We start from the raw sequence: 6,000 nt of genomic DNA, 5'->3' as shown, positions 1-6,000 counted from the left end.
GGCGGGGTGGACCCCTCCCGAGATGGTGTCATAGTGCTGTGGAAGGCGGGGTGGGGGATGCATGTGCAGCCTAGGTCTGCATCTAGAAAGAGCCCCAGGGTGGGGTCAGGGTGGAGAGTCACCTTGGGTGGGCAGGAACAAAATGACAGCAGTGTGTGACTGGGGATGTGGGGGAAGGAGATACAGCCATAGTAGAGGGAAAATCATAAAGGAGTTTCAAGCTTTGTGGGTACCGTAGGTTAAATGGGATCAGAATGGAGAATCTGGAGTTGGTTGAATGAAAAATGGGAAGTTTCCAAGTTTTGAATAGAGGGAGAACACACTGACAATGGTATTTGAGGAAATCCTCAGGTGGTTAAGGAAAGAGCCTGGAGGCTGAAAGACGGGTTAGGCATGGCCAGGAGGGCCCGAGACTAAGGTGTTGGCCGTGGGAAGGCCCGTTTAGAAAGGGATGGAAGAGACAGGTAGAAGCAACCTTGATGCTCTGAACTTTATTTTCCCTAGATGTAAAATGAGAATGTCTCTTTTAAATTATGGTTCAGTGGCCAGGCACAGTGGCTCACTCCTGTAATCCCAACACTTTGGGAGGCCGAGGTGGGTGGATCACTTGAAGTCAGGAGTTTGAGACCAGCGTGACCAGTATGTTGAAACCCTGTCTCTACTAAAAACACAAAAACTTAGCTGGGCATGGCGGTGGGTGCCTGTAGTCCCAGCTACTCAGGAGGCTGAGGTAGAATCACTTGAACCCGGGAGGCAGAGGTTGCAGTGAGCCAAGATCACACCACTGCACTCCAGCCTGGGTGACAGACTTCATCTCAAATAAATAAATAATGGCTCCGAAGGTGAAATAATCTATGGGAAAGGTCTGACATAATGAAATAGCACTGAGAAGCCACCCAAATTCTAGTTGAATTCAATTTTGATGAACAGGGAGATTGCAATACTATTTTAAGAGACGGGGCCAGCCAGGCACAGTGGCTCACACCTGTAATCCCAACACTTCAGGAGGCCAAGACCTCAGGCAGATCCCTTGAGCCCAAGAATTCAAGACCAGCCTGAGCAACATGACGAACCCCCATCTCTACAAAAAGATAACAAAAATTAGCTGGTTGTAGTGGTCTACGCCTGTAGTCCCAGCTACTTGGGAGGCGGAGGCAGGAGGTTCGCTTGAGCCCAGCAGGCAGAGGCTGCAGTGAACCAAGATCATGCCACTGCACTCCAACCTGGGTGGTGGAGTTGAGACCGTGTCTTTTTTTTTCTTAATAAAAGGGAAAATGTGGAGGAGAACAGGTTTGGGTAGGAGTGATGGCAGTGATTCTTTGGATGGTGAGGAACCTAGCAAACGTAGCTCTTCATTAGACTAAGATTAGTTAATTTTGCTCTATGCACTGATAAAGGATATAGAAGCTATTCCTTACCCTCACAGATTAAACCTAGTTGGAGAGCTTGCCAGTTAATTGTACGTATGGACTGTGCAGACATGCCGAGTCGTACAGCCGTGATTATTCAGTACCAAAGTAAAAGTTCATAGCAAGGCAAATCTACATTTAATTTTTTATGTAAGCACTAAGAATCAAATTTTTCTGAGAAGGCTCCAAAGAGATGACAAAGCACGGTGTAAAAATACCTGTTTTCTTAACAGGTAGCACCTAGTACTCAGCAGCACCATCCATTTGAGCTTGGAAGACACCCTTTTCAGTTCTCCATACTAATTACAAAAGCATTCTAAGGTTAAGGCAGTGAAACCATATGGAGGCAAGCTGTGACAATAGTTCCACCCCATGACACTCCCATAATCTTAATAAAGAAAAAATACCCCCCTCCACCCAACCCCACCCCACCCCACCAAGAGGGCTCACTGATTTCCAGAGCAGTGAGTTTTGAGGTGTGAGACATGAAGTAAAGAAATGGGGTCCTTGTCTGGAAATGTGGTCACGACATCTCTACGCCTTCCTCTCCTTAAGGGGCAAGACCAGCTGTTAAAGGATGAGGGACTCTGGGGTCCCAGGGCTGAGAGGCAGGTGTCAGCTCAGGACAGAGGGAACCGCAGTGCCCTCACCCCTTCAGATGACCCTGTGCAGAGAGAGGACAGGCCAGGGCGGGCAACCTTGTCTTTCCCTGGATGCTCGTTGACATATTCGCTTTGCACAGGGTGGATTCCTAAGGTCAGTCCATTACTGCTGCTTACAGCTATTGTGCCTGTCCATGCAAAATTTACCTAATTCCTAAATGCTGTCTTCTGTTGTAAACCCCCTGAATTGGAACATGGCTGCACATCACCTGAGCTCTGTGTGTGTATGCAAATGTTTATCAATTGTGGGAGCTTTGGAATTTGGGGGCTTTGGGGCTTCCTCTTGTCTGTTCTGTAATGGGGGGCACATCACACGTGTGGGGACCAGAGACCCTACCTTCACGTAGTCACCTCCACCTGCAGAGAATGCGGGCCGTGGTCACCAGAAGCTCTCAATCCCATGATCCTGTTTTGCTCTTTGAAATGTGGCGGTGGGAGTTGTGGTGAGGTGGGGGGTTGGGTGGTTCTTCATTGTTTCTCTTTTTCCTCTTGCAGTTCCAATTTGAGCCGCTGTGAAAAAGGCCTCCACCAGCCTCTCACCAGAAGAGATTGCTCATTGGAACGCAATGCCACCTGGTGGGGGACGAGGACAGTGCGAGCAAGCAGGTGTTACTTCCTACTGACCTAATTTAGAGAACATTAAACGTAAGAGAGAGAACATTCGGGGTTGTAAGCCTGTGCCTAAAACCTTAAAGAATGCAGGCAGCTGGCCATAAAAGCAACTTGAGCAATGGCCTCATTCAGCCGTCGAAATCTCAGTTCGTGTGTAAACACTTTAAAGTTTCCTCTGCACTTTTCCTGTGTTCATTTGGTCATGACAGCTGTGAAGTGGGGTGGGAATTTTTCCCCTCGTTTTATGGGAGAGGAATTTGGGGTTCAGTGAGACGAAGTGCTGCAGACAGGCCCATGATGACGCTCAGGCCTCCGCTTGAAGTTAGTACTCACTTCCCGGCACCACTTCTGCCCCCACAGGTGCTTCTGGCAGAACCCAGGGCAGTGGCTTTTTGGAACTGTGTAAGATGATAGGAACCTACAGGCGGAATGGCCGTGTGGTTTCTGGTCTAAGGAGGGCTGGACCAGGTCGTGGGCACACGTGAAACACACGCCACGTCCTATCCCATAGCGAGGCCTCTTCCATGCGGCTCTCGAAGGATTTGAGGACACGGGAGGGTGAAAAGTTTCCGCGAGAAATATTCAGGACTTTTAGAACTAGGCTTTCAAGAGCATTTGCCTGTCAGATAAATTCAGGTGGCATCAATGCAGATTTTAAATGTGTACAGATACCCCCACTCAGACACTGAGTTGTGCTTCACACAAGTTTTGTGCACAGAGTATTCCATTAGATCTAATGAAGCAGTGTGGCAAGCAGAAAGGAGAGGTGACTACTGATGTTTTAAACTCTGACAGTCACGTACAGATTGTCCCAAGTACCCCTTCTGCCTGCTGCCCCCAAGACACTCCAAAGGCAAAGATGGATGGTGACAAAGTAACCTTCACACAGAAACAAGAACAGTCACCCCCCACCCCCACAAGCCCTGCTGAAAGTGAAGAATGCCACCAGGCTGCCTGGCAGTTACTGAGTGCTTATTCCTGCTAGCCTGCTGGAGTCACATCGTATTTGTTACATGGTAACTTAATTGTACCTTCCATGCCTTCACAAAATCAATTGTACAAGTGAAGGCACCCACCACAGTCCATGTGACCTTTCTCAGTCTGATTTACATAGTGGGGATGGTGACACTCGCTTTGTAGAGTAGTTGCACGGATTGAACCTGGCAAACAGATATAAAGCACTCAAAGTCTGACACATAGTGGGCTCTCAAGAAGTTTGTCATGCAGGTGACACTTGAATGCCAGTATGGGCCAGACATCATCAGCTCATTTCAACCCCCACAGCCCTGTGAGGGAGGAACTCCGCCCCATTTTACAGTTAGGGAAATTGAGGCACAAAGGCTAAGAGTTGGTATTTAAGGACACAGAACGATCCGGTGATGGTGAGCCCAGGCAGTGTGGCGACAAGGTTGCTGCCCCAGACCGCCTCTGTCTGTTTCGTGGGTGTGTCGGTGTGAGGTGCAGGCAACCCTGCACTGGCGTTTGGCAGGCAGGACTCCCAGGCAGGCTCTTCTGCGAACACTCATGGGCCACCCGCCCTTTCTGGAGCTTTCCTTTGTTTTTTTTTTTTTTTTTAACCTGAAAGCTCCGTGAATGGTTGGTAAATTGGTGTAAAAATGGAACTAAGTCTTAATCTCGGAAGTTCCGTTCAGTTCTAAAATTCTGTGAATTGAAGCCTACTTTTTCACTTTAAATGATTATTGGGTTTCCAGTTCTTTACGCTTTCTGATTGAAGTGATTTGAAGTTCTTACTCTGTGTTGCGGAGCGCAACCCGTCACAGCGTGGCGGTGGGATGGGAGACCGACGTTAGGCCGGCCGGTCACTAGGGGGCAGCATCGCACGGGGCTGGCTGTCCCTGGCCTTAGGGAGCAGTTTCTGCCTCTCCTGCCGCGTCAGAAAGTCTGACTCCTCTCTGCTTGCATGTGTGAAGTTTTCATTTTCAGGGGCTTTTTAGTCAAAAAAATAAAGCTGTATGACTTAGTGCCGAAGGATATGAGTTAGGTGTAGCTCTCAGGTTGCCAGCATAAACCAAGGGGCATCAACCTACCACCCACAAGCTAAGAATGGTTTTTGCATCTTTAAATGGTTGAAAAAGGAAAAAGAATGTTTAATGACACGTGAAAATTACATGAAATTCAAATTTCAATGTCTGCAAATAAAGTGCATTAGCACACGGTCCTCTTGCTTCTCTACATGTTGTCTGTGGGTGCTTTGTCTTATCCCAGCAAAGTGGAATAACTGGGACGGAGGCGCTATGGCCCTCGAAGCCTAAACTATTTGCTGTCTGTCCCTTACAGAAAAAGCTTGCCATAATCAGCCTTATCTGAAGAAAGATGCACTTCGCATTATCTTGAAGGTCCTGATTTTCTGGGAGGAGGTGCTCCTGCCCTCCTTTTCGGGCTCTGCTGTCTTGGCGCAGTCAGTAGTGTCTGGCGCTTAAGAAGGCACAGAGGCTAAGAGTGGGTGAGGTGAGCCCAGGCAGTGTGCAGCACTGAGCGCTTAGGCAGTTGCTGGCTCTTGTGCACAGTCAGTCGGCAAGTCTTGGCTGGGGGCTCAGCCTAGCGAGAGGCGTCCTAGCACCAACGATCAGAAAGAGTGGGGAGCGGAATGGGGGAAGGACTTTCAAAGGGCGTGTTTTAGTTGAGACAAGAAGGAAGAAGTGAGATTTTCCTTAGTGAAGAGGTGAGAGATGGCAAAGGAAACAGCATCGCCCAAGGTGCCTCTGGGACTTTAGAGTAACTAATGGAGAGCGCGCTGGGTGGGGGAATGAAGGACTCCAGGTCCTGCTGCAGGAGCTGGGAGGCGGGGTGGCCAGAGACAGGTGGGGACAGGCAGGGGCTGCAGGCCCCCCCTCAACCGCAGGAGGGAGCCAGGAGAAGTGGATCTGAGGGAAACCTCCCCTGTACACAGGCCGCATTGGTGGTGCCTGAGGGCATCTGGAAGACCGCGGGTTCTCGGAGAGTGGTGGTTGGGTCACTTGCAGCAGTCCCCTAGTGGGCTTCAGTGAAAAGACAGACTCCTTGACTCTCCCTCTTCCCAAACACATTCCTACAGAGTGGAAGTTTCTAGAGAAAACAGAGCCATCAAAGAAGGTTGAAAGTGAGAATTAGAGACACTGGAAAAGATCAAGAGAATGTGCCAATAAATAAAAGATTTCAAGAATGAAATGACTGTTGTGGTCACATGCATTAGAGATAAAGAATTATTCCACGGGGTCACTGAAGCTAAGAAGACGGGTGTTAGGGGATGGGGGCAGCAGTGGGGAGGGGATGAGGACAGGGTTGGAGGAAGATGCCTAGGCAGATGGGAGCTATGA

At 49.1% G+C, this 6,000-nt stretch overlaps 1 protein-coding gene and 1 pseudogene across 2 annotated transcripts in view; both read left to right on the top strand.

Moving 5' to 3' along the window:
* Positions 1-4,862, top strand: part of ZCCHC2 (zinc finger CCHC-type containing 2) — a 70,651-nt gene extending 65,789 nt beyond the window's left edge. Inside the window, exon 15 of the transcript XR_002726981.1 lies at positions 2,567-4,862. The gene's annotated coding sequence lies outside the window, so the exon portion shown is untranslated. The remainder of the gene's footprint in view (positions 1-2,566) is intronic.
* LOC111528441 lies at positions 2,741-4,862 on the top strand (annotated as a pseudogene). Its single transcript, XR_002726982.2, has one exon. The product of XR_002726982.2 is annotated as an uncharacterized LOC111528441 (transcript).
* Positions 4,863-6,000: the final 1,138 nt, after the last annotated feature.

The sequence above is a fragment of the Piliocolobus tephrosceles genome, chromosome 18 (genome assembly GCF_002776525.5).
Source record: "Piliocolobus tephrosceles isolate RC106 chromosome 18, ASM277652v3, whole genome shotgun sequence".
Taxonomy (NCBI): Eukaryota; Metazoa; Chordata; class Mammalia; order Primates; family Cercopithecidae; genus Piliocolobus; species Piliocolobus tephrosceles.
Note: the sequence above shows the minus strand (reverse complement) of the source record. Positions and strands in the feature narration are given on the sequence as shown.